Source organism: Vanessa cardui, chromosome 6, assembly GCF_905220365.1.
Source record: "Vanessa cardui chromosome 6, ilVanCard2.1, whole genome shotgun sequence".
Classification (NCBI taxonomy): Eukaryota; Metazoa; Arthropoda; class Insecta; order Lepidoptera; family Nymphalidae; genus Vanessa; species Vanessa cardui.
The window spans coordinates 8,990,065-9,011,252 of NC_061128.1; the positions used below are offsets into that span (position 1 = coordinate 8,990,065).

At 32.2% G+C, this 21,188-nt stretch overlaps 1 long non-coding RNA gene across 1 annotated transcript; it reads right to left on the bottom strand.

Moving 5' to 3' along the window:
• Positions 1 to 908: 908 nt before the first annotated feature.
• Positions 909 to 15,914, bottom strand: LOC124530718. The gene is made up of 5 exons (XR_006966480.1): positions 15,381 to 15,914; positions 2,463 to 2,503; positions 2,168 to 2,320; positions 1,646 to 1,758; positions 909 to 1,451 (listed from the first exon to the last, which is right to left on the bottom strand). It is a non-coding gene; the product is annotated as an uncharacterized LOC124530718 (long non-coding RNA).
• Positions 15,915 to 21,188: the final 5,274 nt, after the last annotated feature.

The window sequence follows — 21,188 nt, forward strand, 5'->3', positions numbered from 1 at the left end:
CCATGAATCTGAATCTCATAACTTTCTCTTTTTTTTGTGATCCATTCCATTCGAGCAAAGCATCGAGCTAGTAATCTATACTGATACCGTAAAATGGTAATGTTTGTTTGAATGTAGGGTTTATGATGAAATTCTAAAAAATATTTATATTTAGCTAAATTATTCCCGAGAGCGTGGAGGGTTAAAAAGCATATTTATCTGGTATATTTTTATTTTTTTAATAATAAATTACACCCTTGCGAAGTCGAGATGAGTCGCTAGTATATAATATATTCTCATAGTATATAATATCCTGATTATTTCTTTCGTTTGATATCCATTTCATTTAATATCTCAACGACACTATATCAAATCATACTATATAGTTAGATTAAAATGAATGTTATTATCTACACAGATTTGTAAATTAATTTATTTTTATTATATATTCTCAATCAACATCAAAAAGTAGCATACAGAGCTACAGAATTTAGGAAAAATAATTTAACTGTATAGGAGTAGTTCTTCATAGAATATTTTATCGTGTAATGTGTACCGCTCAGTGATCAAGACAATATCGTGGGATCAAAGCGACGGTGACCGGCACTCAACGACAATATTAGCCATCGATTTATTACGTGAAAAAAATAAGGTACTTACGTATTAAGGTCATCGCATAAATATGTATAAGGCTTAGATTAATTAAGAAAGTATGACGCTACTAAACGTAAGATATTAAATGACTATATAAATTAATAATAAGGTATTCTTTAATATTCTTTATTATGTGCACTATATGCATATTATTCATATTTTTTGGGATATTTTTCCTATACATACTTTGAATATTATGAATAATTTTATAGGGATAATGTGTAAATTCTGAAGCAATAAAACTAAGTCGTGAGAGAAATAAAAGACAAGATATGAAAAAAAACATATAATAAAGTCGTTGGCCAAAAGAAAATATAAAAAATTTGCTTAACATTACAAAACAAATGTGAAATAAAACAAGTCCTACTCTACGAAAGGCACGCACTTAAATTTAACTTACACCTACGTTGCACTTGTAACAAAAACACTAATATTAACTTAACTATCGGTTTCGCTCGTTTAACCTGGACTTAACTGACTGTTAGAAATAGTTTACACAAAAACAAAAAACTATAGCTTAAATAAATACAACTTGTCAAAAGTAGAATCTTATTTTATTATCGCAAAGCTAACTTATGTCTTAACTCCCACAAGAATAGCTAAAACGCTTAAAGAAACTATTCTAAATTTAGTAACGGAAAAGTAAATAGTTAACGTCTCCATCTGGTTTACAAACATTAGCAAACGAGTTTAACAAAGAATATAGCCTAGTGACAGCCCGCGGTTCGTGGCTCTCGTCTGACGGATATGTCTTCAATATGCTACTTGCTACAATGTTAGTAAGTTACATAGTCCATTTTTTCTTAATATTATAATATCTGGAACAAACCAATAGTATGTCAATACTAGCAGCAAATTTAGGACTTTTAAGAATTAAAAAAATGAGTATAAACAACACTAGACCCAAATAACTAGTGACATAACGGGACACATCTCTTACATGTGCATGCATGCATAAGCATGGCGATGGGCTATTGTTATCATTGAGGATGGGAAAAAGAAATATACTTACAGTTATGGTTAAGTGAATACTGTACGTAAACTGCCCGCGGCTGGTTGACTTCAAACGTGGCTGGCCGCGTGATCGGCAGTCTACGTCAGCGTGTACTAGAATCATACTAACGGCTGAAACAAGACAACAATAATTTTGGCATCTGCATGATTTGTAATTGCACAAAAGAAAAGGCTATGGTACGCCAATGCAAAAATGACATTTTCGGACAAATTTCTTTGGCTTCCACAAAATCAGCAGAAAAACATAATAGATAAACAGGTTACCTAGTTTATTAACTAGTTATTCATTAAAAAAGAAGTTTAGAGTTACAATATTTCAGCTATCTATCAGCTAACTGTTTAAGGCAGCATGAATGCAACGAGGAACGAATCAAACAAACTTATAAGAAGACACGTGGCCTTCAACCGTGAAGGCGTACCACGTGGTTTCAGAGTTCTGCTGGTCCACTGCGGGATGAAACGATTTTAAAAGACTTATTGCACTAATATGAATATGAATTATGATAAAGACGGTACTTACAACTAAACTAAGCGCGTGTTCTGAGCGCGGCTCGCGTATGGTGGCGAGTCGGCGACAGCAGCGCGGGCCAGCCGCGCGGCCGGGCGGCGTCGCTTAACGCCGGCGGCCGCCGCACCGGGCGCCGGTCTGCTGCCGGGAGCAGGCTGCATCTGCCTAATAAAATACACATGTTAAAAATCTCTAGGAACCTACTTTGAGGTTATTGGCAAATTAACATCATACATATATATTAGCATTACATGTGCTAATTCTAATATGTAATGAACAAATATACAACAATAAACAATGAACTTACTCCCTTCAACAGACCACGTGTGCCGCGGACACCCTGGCTCACTGTAACAAAATAACTTACTTAGAACTAACTAGTTAACTTCACTTATATTATTGGAGTAGATATTTAAATTAATAATTAAAATACAATAGTTATTTTTAAAATCGTAGAAAAAAAGCGTATGGGTAAATGAAAGAAATAAAAACTACTCACGTCCCGCGTCATCGCCCGAGTGCAACTTGCGCGTGCGCACTTTGCCTTTTATACAGGAGATAAGACAGTTTACAAGCAAATAGATGTAACTTATACATCATTACGAATTTAAAACATGTAAATTTAATTTCACGGTATGTGCTTAGTGAATAGTAAATTTTTATTCGTTATATTGATTATATTTTAAATTGTCATCAATTATATTTAATTTTGACATTATTATATAATAATTAATATGATTTACAATTTTTATGTAAAACATTATATATTTTATGTTATCGGTATGGGCAAATTGACCATCTAATGGTAAGTTACTATTGCAATAGATATTGGTACCGTAAAAAAAACTTAACTTTATTACGTCGCCAATACGCCAGCAACCTCAGGAACGTAAATGTTATGTCCATTATGCCTGTAACCATAGGCACTTGCACAATCACCCTTTAAACCAGACAATAAAAATACTCAGTATTGCTGTTTATCGGTAGAATATAGGTTCAGTGGTACCTCCTAGACGGGTTAGCACAAAGCCCTACCTATATATCCCAAAACCATATAACTATCATCGTCAATAATAAGGTACAATTTCCTGTTGGGCTTCAGATAAGATATTAAAATTTGTTCTCATGTCAAAGCACTTCAGGACGTAATTCAGCAGTCTCTTTGTATATCGCTATATGTCATATAGTTTGTAAAGGTACAACAATAAACCTAGTATGTAGTAATATCAAGAGACTCAACAGAACATCTAGTATCTAATAAAAAGCAGGCAAGGCATTGTTGCTGAAAGCCACAGTCTCTTACGAATTATTTCTAGCCAACAACCATCCCTTTAACGGCATTAGTCGACCTCACGACATAAAATGCAGAGCATTTAAGTGAAATGGGTATTATTAAACGGAAATATGATGATAGTGACGAATGCATGTGAATTTACATTTGTAATTTGGTTCGAGGCATGATCATATTTACATTCGTAAATTAGTAACCTTGTTGATTGAGACACAAAAAAGCTGGCAGTCTTTTCAGGAAACGTCTTAGCGTACGTAAGGAAATGTTGCCAGCAATTGAAAAAATATAACTCCCATGTAATGGCGTTGATAATTATCGCTTTAAGTTTATTTTATTAATTTTTATTTATAGTAGTATCTAGTCGTTTATTTTTTAATACCTAGTTATGAATTTGATGAACATTCAATAATTCCTATTTTATTTATATCTTATATGACTTTATAACGAGGTAAGACTTTTGTTTAAATGTAATATAATGTTCAGAACGATAATCCAATATAAAAAAAACTCTAGTAGAAAGCTACATTAATCCTGAGTGGAATAAAACTAATCTATGGAAGTAGATTATATTTATATCATATACTTTTCTTTGGCATTGAATTGTACCCGTGAGAAGCCTAGTCGGTTCTACCATCTTTATTTCAAATGACATAACAATAGCAAATGGGCGAGTAAATGTAAAAGTCATTATTTCATATTCCTTACTTCTTATAAAATGAATTGTCTAAAGGAACAGCTATTAAGACTTTTTAGCAGAATTTACATAAATTATATTTAAGTATAAATTGACTTGTAAATAGCGATATAAATAGCTGGTTACACTCTGCTTGAACCCGATTTATTTTGATTTCGAATAAATAATCAATATTAAAAGCTAATAATTTTCAGTTACGTATTTTTTCCGTAGGCCGGTTACTATAAGTTACATCGTAGTAAACAACGAATGATCGGGTTTATTACATCTACCTACAATTATTACATTTTTGAAAACCTACATTTTAAAAATATGTTTTGATATTTCAATAATTTTTAACATAATTTCACTTGTTATTATGTATCCATAGTCGTTATTTGGTTTCTTTATGCGGGACAAATAAAACTTTCCATAAAGTTTTTAAATAATTGTCTACATTGTATTAACTTTTCTATTCAAAACGTTATTCAATCACGGCCCATAGTGTCGTGATTGAATTCTGTATTAATTCTTATGAAATTTAAAGACCATTTCATTTTAATTGTGCTTGGTTAACATATTAAAATCGTCAAGTCTGAGAATGAATTGCGTCTCAAGAAGGGTTCTGTTCCATTATAAATGAAAGCGGCAAGAATTAAAGTTATTTTAAATTGTATGGCACCTCTTTAATATTTAGTTTATTCTGTTTTTTAGTTATTATTCGTTTTGTGGTTATAGCGGTAGCAGAAATACGTCATCTCTGAAAAATTCATGTATTTAACTATCACGGTTCATTAGACACAGTCTCGTGACAGACGGATGAACGGAACTTTGGGTACGAAGCCCAAAAATGTATTATTTATTTTATCACATCACGCTTTTCAGCAGCGTACAGTGGGTACTTGTAACATGTTTTGTTCTGTTTTTAGCGGGTAGATAGAAAATACTGATAAATAATAAAAATAAAGATTGAATTCCCGAGTTGTGAGTTGTTGACTAGTTATTTCAAGTATAACATTTCACATAATACAATTATTGACAAAATAAAAAAAATAATTACACATAGTTATCCAAAAATACGTATGACTGATCTACTGAACGAACGATAGCTATAGCTAATATATATTAAGAAAGCCTTTAAGATCTTGATGGAATACGACAAAAATAGGGGAAGGTTCTAACCATTGGACCGTTGCTTTGATTGAGCTACTTCAAAATCAGAAACTATTACTTTTGTAAAAAATACTAAGGATATACATCGAACGAAGCCCGTAACCCGGTCACAAAATGCTCGTTCCAAAATAAAATACGACGTCATATGCCTCAAACTTTATATATCAAAATCCATCCAATATATGTACTGAAGTTGAATCTTACATAGAATGTCCAACTAAACCACTAACTCCAGATATTGATCCTGAATTTAACATTGCATGCTATTCTTCAATGCAAAAACTACATAATTACTATCGGATAAATATATAAAAACATAGTCCTTAATATCAATATTCATACCACAGGCTATTTATGAATAGGTACTTATTCCAATTTTTAGTATTTTTTGTAATGCTATAGCAATCGGGCAGGCTCACCTGATGGAAAGTCATTACCACCGACCATGGACGCAGCACAGGGGGATAGCAGGTGCGTTGCCGGGCTTTAAGAAGTGTGTATGATATTTTATTATGGTTCTCAAGTCGTACCGGTTCGGAAAAACTGACGGTGGAAACAAGTTCTAGCTAATTCTAGCCAGCCTATAAATTAGAATAATAATTAATACAATAATAAATAATAATCCTAATTTTGTAAGGATTATTTGTATTTATATTGATCTTATTTGAAAAAAAAAAGTTCAACGTCTACTTACCATTAGTCATGTGTTATGGGTGAAAGATAGATAGAAAAGGTTAACTATCTAAAATAAATAACTATTTAAAGAAAATATGTACTTAATTACTTAGGCGATTCTAAAACTGTGCTTATAATCTAGTTTTAGGAATACGTCCCTTAATTTTGTTTGGGTTGTTTTCACTGCTGTTGTATTTTAGTAACAATCGCTTCGTTGCTGTGTGGTCAATTACAATATTATTGATAGATTTGCAACATGCCTACCTAGGTACGATTTTCTGGTTTCTTTAGTTTGTTAAAATTGGACTGAAGAATTACTACTGACTTGAAACTTTGTAACATTTGTTTTTATTTTCATTAAACTGAGAGGTAATAAATCAAAAGACCAAAAGCAAAACTTCTAAGTCCATTCATAACAATAGGGTATTCTACGTTTAAAATAGTACTTCAAAATGTTGTATATACTCATAAAAAGCCACAAAAAATATATTTTGGCAAAATAAATACCTTATCTTGCCCGAAAAAGAAATTAAAATTTTAACAAAACGCTTAAAAAATAAAACGCTGTCAATCATTTCGGTGACGTCACACCTATACAACAGTCCATATTCATAAATACGGCCGGCATTCTACTTTTACAAATCCGATTTGCATTTTAATAAATTAATACACACAAATAAAATTCAGTCTGATTTTTTGAAATTTAATGTTAAAGTAATTCCTTGAAGTTAAAGTTGATAGATAAAGTTTAGCTTTTAATAACACTGAACTGAATGTATTTGCCGCTCTTACGTCACACCATGGCGGCTTGTGTTTTAGGTCACATGACATGTAGATTAAAAATTACGACTTTTTAATTAAGTATAATAAAGTAATAATGTGCTTTTAAGACTCAAAATCAGAATTTTTAAGTGTATTTCTATATAATCTTAAAGTTTTATCAACTTTCATAATTTATTTTTCACCACCGAAAGTACCCTATTGCATGTTCAAACAAAGAGACGATATCCAAATAAAGAAGCCATCACAGTTTTTGTTAGTCTTTGTTTCGTATCATACATAAGGTTTAATTAGAAATTGATGAAAATATACTTATAAGTAAACGTATTCAAGTATTTGAACATGGGGCCTCTTTATGAATATCTTTTTATCTTATGGGTTGGAACAGAGAACTAAAATTAAATGGTTTAATATTATTTACTGCGGCCACTGACACGTCTCATTTGATTATTAGAATAACTATGTATTACATTATTTTAACAAAAGCGGTAATGGCACATATTGGAGAATTTTCAAATATATTTGTTTTACGATAATAATCAAGTTTTATGGTGCTAAGGACGTTTCATGTCAGCTGTAACTTTTTTTGATGTAATTATTCGTTAAACCAAGCGACGTGCTCATAAATAAGGAATTTTAAGATATTTATAAAGTTCCAATTTATTATATTCGCTGCGTTTTTATATTACTCGCGTTATTAATAAGACGTAAAAAGCAATCTCTTTGTCTGGGAAGACGCCATCTTGGCTGGCCAGCACTTAGCTCGATAAATTTAATAATCCTTGGCAGACAACCCCCATCTTCTACTTCCAGGGAAATATTATATAAGAGAAATCTCCCTGTGGGCGGGACGAGGGCGTGTCCTCTAGCGAGTAGGCGTGTCACGTTAAGTAACTTTCCTAGTTGCCGTTTTTGATAAAATAAATTGTTTTTTAAGTAGATGTTATGTAAGTGAAGCAAGTGTATATATCTAGATATAACAGCTTATACATATTATTTTACCAAATAATGTTTTCCCAATGGTATTATTTCCAAACAAACAGTTGAAAAAAAGAGAAATACTGATTCTGTAATAATGATGAGCTTTACAGCTGATTATATTGAGAGTTTAATAAATTAAAAAGAAAAAATAAGCAGGCGCATGAAGACATTAAATTCGGAACTGGTATCATTTAATAAACGCACTGATCTGCATATATTTCAGCAATCAATAGAAACTAGTTATACCGGATTTGAATCGCGTATATTAATTATTTTTGACATCCCGACGTTTCGAGCACTTTACAGCGTTCGTGGTCACGGGTAGACTAAGGGATGTCAAAAATAATTAATATACGCGATTCAAATTCGTTATAACTAGTTTTATTTAAATGTGTAATAATCGCGAAAATTTAAGACAACATTATCAATAGTAATTTATTTGAAAAATAATTATGTGCGAAGAAGAAAACAGAATGATTATTTGTTGTTATTATTTTTTATTTTATTGGTTGGCGGACGAGCATATGGGCCAACTGATGGTAAGTGGTCACCACCATAGACAATGGCGCTGTAAGAAATATTAACCATTCCTTTTATCGCCAATGCTCCACCAACCTTGGGAACTAAGATATTATGTAACTTGTACACTAGCTTACTCCCTCTTCAAACTGGAACACAATAATACCAAGTACTGTTGTTTGATGGTAGAATGTCTGATGAGTTGGTGGTACCTAACCAAGCGGGCTTGCACAAAGCCCTACCACCATCTAAATAACATTATTAAATCACAACCTACAAAAAATAATTTCAAAAACTGGTGGTAGATTTAAAAACTCCATGTCTCGGATTAATTTAAAGTTTCGTGTATTTTGCCATGCTGCTTGCATATTATGATTTTCAAAACGCCCCCATATTAATAAATTATTTGAATTGTCATTTTCAATAAGTTTTGATCATTGCAGAAATAATTAAAAACCAGAAACATTGATTTAAATCTACTGATACTTATACTGATAGATTATTGCAAGTACATTTTTCAAAGTAGTTATAGTAGTAGTAGTTGATAATATTTTCAAAGCATTTTTGGCAATAGACACTTTAGCGGGTAAGTACATAACAATCCAAGTACAAGAAGATTGATAAGATGTTAATGTTATTTATTTGATTTGAAAATTGTACAATAGCACAGATGAGTTTCACTATTTATTTATTTTGGTTGGTGGACGAGCATATGGGCCACCTGTAACAATGACAATGACGCTATAAGAAATATTAACTATTCCATATATCGTCAATCTGCCACCAACCATGGGAACTAAGATTTTATGTCACCTGTGCCTGTAGTTACACTGACTCACTCACCCTTCAAACCGGAACACAACAATACTGAGTACTGTTATTTGGCGGTAGAATAACTGGTGAGTGGGTGGTACATACCCAGACGGGCTTGCACAAAGCCCTACCACCGAGTAAAAATAAGATAATAATATTCATTTAAACACGAATAAATATTTATTTTCAAATAATGAGTTTAATCTTTTCAATTAAGTATACTAAAAAAATCAATATTTTACATTTATTTGGCAAATCGAATGAAGTGTTAATTAGCAATAGTGTAATCATAAATTATACAATTATAATTTGTAATTTCCAAAGTGGGTTGCTTAAAAATTAATGTTTTTTTTTATTTGCTATGGGTACCTAGTACCCTGGGCAATGCTAAAATTCCACCCAAGGGACTGCAGTGGAATGGCAATATATTTTTTTTATCTGTTATTTCATTATTCTTTATAAAATAAACGTGTACTGTGGTTAGAACGTGTACATCTTAACCGATAATTGCGGGTTCAAATACAGGCAAGCATCACTGAATTTTTATGTGATTAATTTGTGAGAAAATAGTGAGATGTTTGTGAGAAGAGAAAAACATTGTGAAGAAACTTGCATATGATTAATTTCAACGAAATTCTGCCACGTTAACTGTGAAATATGCTCCTAACCATCTCTTCGTAGGGAGATGAGGCCTTAGCCCAGCAGTGGGAAATTTACAGGTTGTTGTTCTTGTCGTTGTTGTTGTATAAAATAATGAAAAATAAAATATAAATTAAAATGTTTCTATTGTAAACGAAGTCCAAACAAATGTTAATTCTTCAGAAACTAAACATTTTTCGGTTACATTACCCACGAAACGAGGATGCACTTACGAGCAAAATAATTATACGCCTTAAAATTTTATTTTTACTTTAAGTTTCGGAGTAAGTTTAATAATTCTTAATATATTACGTCATGGATTAAATTTTAAATTCAAGTAAAAACGCTTCTAACGTGAAATATTTACTATAAAATACTCGTTTCAGTTTAGATGTGGCTGGTATTATTATCATACAATTCTGAAACAAAACATATTACTAAATATACTTGTTTGACAGAAGATATATGCATATTAGTTATATGCGTGTAATGGATATAATGAAAAAGATTTTTAAAATCGTTTATTAGGCAATAATAAAATTATTCAGACTGTAAATTTACCGTTATTTAAACAGTCAATGTTAGTACATTACTAATACAAATGTTGACATTTGAGTTACTATTTTATAAAGTTAAAAAACAGTTGCAATTTTTTAATGACAGCGTATTTTTGCTTTTTATTACTTATCGCTATCGTGAGAACAAAGGCTTGTTGTTATTCCGATAGTAAGGTGTATACTTAAATAGCACCGCGAGTCTATTCATTTGTTCCGGACCGCATCTGCCGTTTCACGAGCTTTAAAAAAACACAAAAAGGAGGAAACCCGGTGGAAAAGGAAAACGACCCAGCGAGGGGATGTTTATTGTTTTAGATACGGACATATTTTATTTACTAAGTGGCTATTTTGAATAAAAATGCGGTTTGCTAACGTTAAAAAGTACAAAATGCTAACGGCGCACTCGCTCGAGATTTATACGGACGACCTTTATCTTGATATTGTACTCGGCAATGCATTGTAATGTATTGTTTATATTTTTGTTTTATTATCGCTATAAATTACTATATTATATTTATTTAATAATGTAAGAAACATCATATTTATAATCTTGACAGATAAAACGAGTTTCGTTAATGTCATAGTGGATTTTTTATGTATTTTGTAGGGCGATGATTGATACTATTAGTAGTATATTTTAAACTAAAAAATATGAAATTATTAGTACCGAGTTCTTATCATTTATACAATTCAATCATATACTATCTCATTATCTGTACAATTTTTACGTTTGATGTTTAAAAGCAATATAACCTTTTAAATTTTGCTTTCCTATGACTTATTTATTTATCTCTGTACTGTATCTGGCAAATTTTAATAAACTGTTAAATAAATAAATAAAAAAAATAAATAAATAAAATAACTTGTCCATGAAATCAGTATCATACATAAGCACCAAAAATCTTTACCAGAGCAATAATTTAATCAACCGTTTTCTCTTCGATTTATTGTCCGTCGTGATTACGGGGCGTCGGCAATGTCGTGATGCGATCGCGTTTACGATTCTTACGCGATAATCGGCTGTGCAAACAGTGGCTACACGGTTTTGCAAACAATACGATACAGGGTGAATTTCAAATTAAATCTTTAAAAAAATATCTATGCATTCGTTGAGCTTTTACGCGTCGGTACGCTCTATAGATACATAGAATTGTGCTGCCTTGGCAGAGTATTGATGATACATTAGTATATTAAAATATTTTTATTACAAACAACTAAATAATAAAACTAGAGCCGACATGTCACTATAATTTTCCTTGGGATCGTATCCGTGAGTTTAAATCAAGCATCGAGTTGAAGGATATATTCGGATCATTACATACTAACAGAGGCATGATCTATTGAATATGAAATAATAACAATATTATTTTATAGACTTTAGTTTGACATTGAAAAATGTCCTTAAATATAACCCATAGGAAATGTCCTGAAAGATACATTAATAGGGAAAATATTGAAATGTTGTATTTAGTTTAACAGTCATGTTTGATCAACCTTGTACAATAAAACTTTCACCCCTATTCTCCTTTCAAGAGATTGATTTAAAACTTATTCTTCAATGGTAAGAAAACAAATGATTCTTAATTATATAACAAATACTATAAAATTTACATTTTTATCTCAATAACAATTATCCAATAAAAAGGAAAATTATTACAAATTAAAAAAAAACTATTTTAAAAGTGATTTCAACCGACAAAAGTAACTAAGAATTATTTTTCTAGCGTTTCGGTCATCCTGTGAACAAACCATCGTGGGATAGTACGAGCGTGCGCATATCGACGCCCGCGGCGTGCGCCCGCGCAACCTGCCATTACCAGCTATCATAGATCACCCGATCATCTTCGTTCAACATGAACCATCTTCCTAAACTATCATTTACTTGTTAAAAAACTAACGTTTTCTATTACTATAACCGTTAACTATGACTACTGACCTATACCAATATTATAAATGTGAAAGTAACTCTGTCTTACTGTCCATCCGTCGCTCTTCCACTGACAAACCAATGAACTGAATTTATTTATTTGAATTTAATATATTTCTTTGCATGTGTAATCTCCAGTAATTGGTTTGTCTTTGAGAACATTCATTCGTCACACTTAATTCATAATATACTTACAACTATTGTGTCCGCTTAGCACTTTAGGTGTTTTAGCCACATTTATAACTGATACTGTGTATGTCCCTTTGTGGATCAATATTTATCAAGGTAGGGCTGAATACAAGTTTATCTGAATAGCTACCAACCCAACATCGGAAAGAAGGAAGGTCAGTGGATGTTATTATAGACACAAGGGTCATATTTTCTTCGCTATTTCATAAATGCACATGTCCATAAACCATGGGAACTGTTAATGACTATCAATTTACCACAAGGCAGCCTTCCTATTTGAAATAACACAAAAAAATATCGTTATTTTATCAGAAAATTATTTTAAAAAACAACGTTTGTTACAGTACCATTGCATTGGATGTGTTGAATTAGGTATGATGTATTTTTTTGTTTGTTTGTTAAATTATCTTATGACTTAATATATATCTCTTATACAGCAATGATATAATCAATTATAAAAATGACGTATGTAAATGGGTAATGCAAATCACATGCGAGTAATATTCACACATTAATTTTTATTTTTTCTATACATAACTGCCGTGTGAAACGGTTCTGACATGAAACCGCGAAAGTTATGTTATGAGAAATAATTTGTGACTGTTTGATTCATTATACTATTCTGGTGTTATTGGTAAACAAGCCGTAACCATATCGTAATTGTGATTTCAAAAGCAGTCATAAATTATTGTCACTGTGTTGCACATAGGCTCTTTTAAAGGATGGAATTCATACTAGCATGCGGATGGAACAACACACGTGGTATAATTTCATCCGAAGTCAAACAGGTAACATCACTGACATCTTTCATCAACAAGTACGAGACAAGTTATAAAATAAAATTAAGCATGAATACTCATCAGGGTTGCTTGTCCATCTTGAACCCGCAATCTTCGATTAAGGACCTGGTGTTCGAATCACTGGGTCAGTCTGGTTGGTAAAGAATGATCAGCTGACCAGATCCTTGTCAACTGGCTTATCTTCTCAATAGGATTGATATTCCATACACATTCCACATACTTCACAAATTTGTTATTAATTTTAATACTTTTCATTTAATTGCATTGACTGGATATTTTTAAGATTTTTGTTTAAAACCAAAACCAAAAAAATCAAGACTCTACTTTAATTTAATATAATATTTAAATAGACTAGTCTCCTATAGCAAAGTTATTTAAGCAATAAATTGCTTTGCTAGAATACTATATTAAAATACTTCGATACGACTATCATTGTTATGAGTTATTATCATATAATAGGTGATCTGATCTCGTGTAATACAGTTAATTAATAACAATTACTGACCGTAATATTGATCGATAATACCGTATAATTAACGGTATCACATATTCCTTATTATTTCAAATTATACAATTGTTATTGTGTAATTTACAATAATATTAATTGAATTAATTTACAATACTATTAAAATTGTCGTTAAAGTATGATTACCAAAACGGGGCTGGATGATTAATAATTTTATTAAATAATTATTTTAAATAATAATATTAATAACTCAAGATTACGTCTCGTTTGAAAAAAATAACAATACAAAAATATTCTTGTTTATATTATGTCAGAGTCACGAATAAATGACCCGCAGTGCGGAAACAGTCACTACAAAACGGTTTGAAATATTGCCACCATTAACAACTGCTGATAAAGACGCTAATGATTATGAGTGCACTTATTTTTGAAATACATACAAGTTTTCAAATTTTATTTACGGTATGCATGGAAAATATTCTAATAACAGCAGTAATCAAGGTTGATTTTTCTTAATTATTATATGATAGAGATATATGTAGAGATATGGACTCATTGGTTTAGATATTAATGAAGATCATCAGTGGTGGTTGTTTTTTATAATAATATTTCCTGTCAAGGTCTTTTCTGTTCAGTACTGGTAAGGTCAAGGTCAGTATTTGATAACCACTTTCTACATGTATAACTAGCATTATTTTATATTTTTCCATATAACTAGCATGTTAGCATGATAACGTTGCATAATATGTACCGGTTTGAAGGAAACGTATACTGATATTAAACATAACAAGAATGTATATAATATGTTATAATTGTATTGATCTGATATCCTATGCAAATTCTTGTTTAAATGACAATATTATTGTATAAATATTCCCTTAAAATTTAAACATGAACTAATGTTCATGTTCGATCGATCAACACCTGTGTATTATACTTTCAATTCAAAATCATCACTGCATTCACAACGAGATTGGATAACACACGACCTGACATACAAGAACAAACTTTTATATACAAACGAACAAATGTCGTCTGATTTAATTTGATCCTTAATACAACGAAACATGGAATTGAAAATCGTTATAAAAGTTTTGACGCTTGCAAATACAAAGCATGCAATAAGGGAAAATGTCAACGGATTATGAACTTCATTCCATACGCAATAAGGCACATGGGTGTATGTTTGTGGTTTTGACAGTTGACATAAACAAATTCCTGGATGGCAAGCAGCGGCGCAGAAAATGACGTGTCAACGAGAGAGCTCGTATCAACAGACCGACACCTCTATAATATACGAATGAAAATTTTCATAAATATGCCGATATAAAGTACTCTCACTATTTCGTAGTTTTCAAATTTAGAGTTAACAAAGTTATACATAATATGAGCCTGTTGTATGTGCATTGCCAAAATGTTAATAATACGTAATCAATTATTGAATATAATGAAATGTAACAAAAACCTAAAAAAACCCATTAACTAATATTATAAATTCTATCTTTTCAATAAGTACACTCAGTCCTGAATCGTCAAGATGACTTATCTTATAAATATGTCACCCAAATTAGCTAATGAAATGTTTTGATTAAAAAACAAACATTTAGATAATGTATATCATAGGGAGAAAATATCATTATAAGTATTGAAATAAATGTAAAATTATTCAGGAGCCATCCAATCCGCCATTTTACTGTAGCGATTGGCGCCACGCACGCCACCTAGCGGCTTCTTGTACTCACACGATCCGCCGTCTGACAGTCAGTAAAGATGGCCGCTGCACTCCAACTCCATCTCGCGCCCGTCTTCGCACAGACACTTAACAAAATTACATTTTATCCACGACATCCGCAACGGACACAATAGTAGGTCGTCTGCATAACTACCCACTAGAAACTATACACAAACACTCATACACGCCACTAAAATATTGATAGTCCATGTTCCATAATCGATCGATTGATTATTCAAAAGTGTATCAATGACAGCACTAATTAACCACTAATTAGTAATTAGAATGACGGAGCTATGTCTTCAACGACAGCGAGCCGTCGAATGAAAAGCTCTACCATGTTGTTACTGAATTTTATACTCCATCCCAGTCAGCAGAGCCTCCAAGTTTGCCTCCTTCAAATTCGTTATGCATACAGCACCAAGGGCTGTTGAATACCGTTCGCGTTTATTTATGAACAGGCAAACTTCTGGTGGCTGGTGGGACGCACGAAATACGATATAGGCTCGCCTCCCGAGTTCGGAGCTGGTAGCCGCCGAGGCAAGCCAGCCTACAATGCATGCGATCGCTGGAAAAGGGCTTTTTATGTATTCAACTTCACAACTCTGTAGCTCATCTGCAAGTCGTATTATGGACCTAATTAACAAGTTAATATGGACGATCCGGGGCCGCGTCTGCGCACAGGGGGCGGATGGACGTGATGCCGTTTTAAAATTTGAATCGGAATCATCAGTCGCGAGATATACCTAAAAATTTTGGAAAGATATTTACATTTACCTGCTTCGAGGATATTTTAAAGTTCGCTAGAGCGTATACCCGCGTCCTGAAGCGCTCGCGATTACGACTTTGCAATGGTAAGGAGCGTTCAGAAATTCCGCCCCGCCCGACACCCCCATCACAAAGTATAATGATATCGTCGCCGGCGTTATTATGGGAGTCGTCATAAATATTTCATAGAGAGAGGGCAGTAATGACCGAGTGACCGTTGATCGTCGACGAGAAGCGACGGGTGGTCGCGGAGTCATCGCTCCGTATTGCCTATTTGAGCTCGAATGATCAGTCACGATACCATACATAAAATACTTCACGTTTCTTTCTAAACTAATCTAGAAGTGTACTATTACAGAAATAATTGTGTAGTGAGGAACTGCCTTCAACCAAGACACAGTATTAATAACGAAGAAATTTCGTGTAACTGATTTTTAAAGAGTGGAAACTAAATGTATTTAACATTATATATCTAAATGAAAAACACACACCTTTTTAAGACGTACCTGCTTTTAAAAACATAGCCATCCAAGGTATTTCGTTGGAAATACCATGCCATTACTAGTGTAATGTAGTTTTATCAACTTTCCTTCTGTAGTCCAGCCGTTTCCGGAGCTTCAAGGAAGGTAGCTAATTATTGTTGGACTTTGTGCCGGCGCGCCGTCCTTTGATCACGTTACTTTGATCGGTATATCGTTGACTTACGAGTGATTCGGACAACGAGATTGTTGTGAATATTTTTATCAAAGTCTAGAAAAAATCGGTCAACTTATTTCTTTGCAAAAGTCAATATTGATAGTCAGAATAGTAAACATATATGTTTGTAAAACTATTTAAGAATTTAATGTTTTTCTATTTCAATATGTTAGACGCATGTCGATAAGATCATATGGAAGAAAATAACTAGAAATACCGAACACTTTGTAGGAACTCGGCCGTAAATAGCCAATATTGTAGTATCAGCTTCGCTCGTTAGCACACAGAAACCTAGTTCCGCCGATTTCCTTTGACGACTGAAAACTTGTTAGAGTCCATATTAAAATTCAAAAAGGACTGCAAACTCTCACTCGATTCCCGAAAACATTATTCAAGGGATTTGAATAATGATTTTGTTTTACTCACACCGCGCTTAATGTATGCGAAGATAGCAAAGCTGGCCCTAACTTGGTAACGTGATTTTTGGGACTTAAATGCTTTCGAAACTCAATTTCGCGGACATTTTCGTTGCTAAAGCTCAGTCGAGCTCTTTGTACTGTATTTTGTATAAAATTGTACATAAGATGCGCTTATGATTGTAATATTTTACGTACTTTATTTACTGTATCTACTTTGCATTTTCTAAAGTTAGACTTATGCAGATAGTGGTAAAACTAAAATAAAGTTCAGTTAAGATAAATCTTCATTGGTATAGATTTTTGTTGATACAAGAAAAGTAGGAAACGCTTGTTAGTTACACATTTACTTGTTCAAGTGATTTCAGTTTAGTCATAAAAATGTTAATGTACCAAAACAAATAACGCGTAATGTATGCGTGGGGGAATTAAACGAATCGTCTTGTTTGTCTTCCAGACATTTTTACTTTGTCTCTGATTAAGATAAAACCCGCCAAATTGAATTGTCCATTGGAATTGATTTCATTATTCACTAATGGATTGGCTACGTCTTCTGTCTATGTAGTTTTTTAATTTTACGTTTGTTGATAATGTTTTTATACTTAAACTAGTTAAGGAAGCTTTCTTTGGTGTACAAGTATTTTTATTTTCCTTCTAAACTTTTTTTTGAAACGAATGTTAATGCAATGTTTATTTTTATGTAAAGATGAGGTGATTTTTATTTTTTATAAATAAGATTTAATATACATACGAACACCAAAAAGTAAATGTAAGAATTAAGAAATTTGCATTGGAATGAATACTTTATTGTAAAACCTGTTATAGTAATTTATTATGAAATATTTTTTCCAATCAAGTTTTCGTTATACAGTTATATTGGTGTGATTCAAGTCGGGCAAAATGTTCCCAGTCCATAAACAAGAGGCAAAATTTTCTCTTGGCCCTTATTTATCGCGAATGATGGATGTTTAAGGAAAATATTGTTACTGAATTAATTCGGTATGAGTGGCTCACACCCCATATAGATATATCGATATTTATTTTTTGGTTATTTTATTAAACAATTATTATGTTGCATAGGAGATTTCCAATTCACATTACATAATTAGAGGTGTACTTACAATTTTACTGAGTAAAAATAGAGGCAATATAAATGAATACCTACTTTTTCACCTGTCAAAACTGTTATATGTATATGTTCTTTACCAATAGGCTATTTGACAATGCGAAAAATAAAGTGTCAATAAAATGCATTTTTTAAACGTTTGTGACGTGACACAAAACGCTGCTGATTGGCCGGGCTTATGATTTAGTCATTTGCTAGTTAAACTTGCTTGCCTGCTATATATATGTATTACAGATTAAAATACAGACATGGATATATGTTCTAGAAATAAAAAAATCAACTTTTACTGGGTTCCTTAAACTCTACTAAAATATAAAAAAGGATTTTAAAAACCAGTCAAATGGTCTATTACTAACGTAACGGTTTAGGTCTTCTGAGAAGTGTATAAAATTGGTGTTTATTTTATTTTTCGTAGTTGTATTAACGAGTAATAGTGTAATTTAATATTGTATCAATTTGAATTTTTCCGAAGTAGAGTATAACATCCAAACAGTGTTCTCACAGTGCTCATCTCGGCGTTGAACTGGAATATAAAACACGGAATGGAAATGATGGATTCGAAGTTTCAAATTATTCAAATGAATGCGCCCGCGACCCGGCACCTAAAAACGTTTTGCCTCTCTCCGTTACACCGTACTCCTCCGCACTCCTCCGCACTCCTCCGCACTCCTCCGCACTCCTGTCGCGCTGATTTCAATCAATTTATTGGATTTTTATTTCCGATGCCAGATTCTTTGTTTTCGTATAATTTGAACATAGGATACAGGAGATGTGAAATGCTATGTGTTATACTTTTTCTGTTATCAAATCAAATTTGGTTTACAAATTTACTTATAAGGTATCTAGTTTTATTATCTGAACAAATTGATTAGTAACAACGGAAGTTAGAAAAACGCATAAAACAGATAAAGTTTGTGTAAGTTAAAGTTAATATAATTGCCATTTTTTACTGCGTTTAAGTAAGTGCAATTATAAAGTTTAAAGAAACTTCAACAAATAGAATTATAAGTAAGGTACGTAGGTTTTTTCGAAATATTTTTTTTATAATTTTAATTTAACTACTGATGCTTTTTGCAGGGCTGCGTCTGATCTGGTTCTTATGCAAATTCCTGGAGCCCATCCTTGGGAACATAAAAAATAACTTTCGTTAGCATCTGCGAGACAGTCTCACTTCATTTAGCCGCCAAATGTATATAAAAGTTAAGGTGCTTCAAGCTTCCCTCCGACTGTTCTTAAGAAACACTTTGAATAATGATCGCCATTCATTCTACAGATCCTATGGATATTTAAAAGATTTATCTGAGAATTATCTAACATTATTAAATCGTGTTATAAGTTTTTGATAAGTGTTAGACTAGTAATAAATTTTTCTTTTAAATTTTTTAATTTTATATTTATAAATAATTTAATTTAATTTAATTAGGAAGATAAAAAAAGTCTCAACTTATTAAATTAAAGTTAATTAAGAATCGGTGGTCTATGGCGATACATGGAATATTGTGCGTCTATCAAAGACAGGATAGATAGCAAGAACGGTTGACGGCATAGACTATTACAAGGCTTGGTGAACTTTAAAGTCAGCTTAATAAGAATTAAATATTTAGGTGGATAGTGAATGACGAGGATTATATAATTGTTTTATTATTTTTTGTTGATAAAAGTAATTAATAAAACTTTAATGTATTTCTTTTTCTAATATTGATCTACAATTATCTTCATAATATAGGGCGAGGTAGACAAACAGCGACTGTCTCATGTGCTACATCGGATCCTTCATGGCGGTCTTTATGGATTTTTTTGAATAATGCGAGTGTTATGGCTCGAAATATGCTTCATTTGGCGCGAGGAAACTTCTCCGAGTAAACGCGGAAATCATATTCATATTTTTTCCACTTCAACTGCTCTAGACGTCGGATTTGAATAAAGTGCGTCGACATTATTTTCTTCAAGATTAACTCCCGTTTATACTTTCGAAGGTATATATAAAACACAGGCACGTTATGTAGCTGGCTATGTACTTATGTTTTGAGTGAGGTATTATCGTATAAATTAAATATAATATATGTACACGCTTTTTTATGCATATATTTTTATATTATTTTATGTCCTTCCTACCGGGAGCAACTAATCCGGTGATCGTAGCTAAACGCAAAAGTGTCATCGAAATCAATTTTGTGAAAATATGTAGATATATATTAAGCAATCTTTATTAAACTAATGTGGTGGACTAAGCTCCAAACCTTCTGAAAAAATGAATCTCAACGTTTTTGACGAGTGTGATAATTATAAGATATTTCCTTACTAGTATAATACCCCACTAATACGTATACTTATTAAGTTATGTTTTTATGCTCTTCCAAAAATTGTCTTTATTAAAAAGTTATAATATACCAAAAGTACTTTGTATCCTGAAAAGATTACTTTTCAAATAATATTGTAACCTAACAATTTTCAAAGGCAAAATTTAAATTCAACCGCGCATATTTTCTCCTAGCAAAGACTTAAAACTCTGAGTATTTACGCCAGACCAAACTTAATTTAGCCCTCGCCGAGACCGCAAAGAAAACTTACCTTAAAATTAATATTTCTTTCATTAAAATCTTGTAATATTTTCGCTGCTGCATGCATAAGTAATGTCCATGAATACGGAGCGTGCAAAAACTCGGCTTTTGGCGCTCGGCTGTTGGATGTCGGCTCTATTGGTTTTCGCCTATTGCCTCTCCGTTCTCGGCCCGATTGAACGCACTCCTGTTTCAATTTGATTTTCCTAGCTCTTACACAATTATTTGTTCGTTCCTTTACGTAATTACGA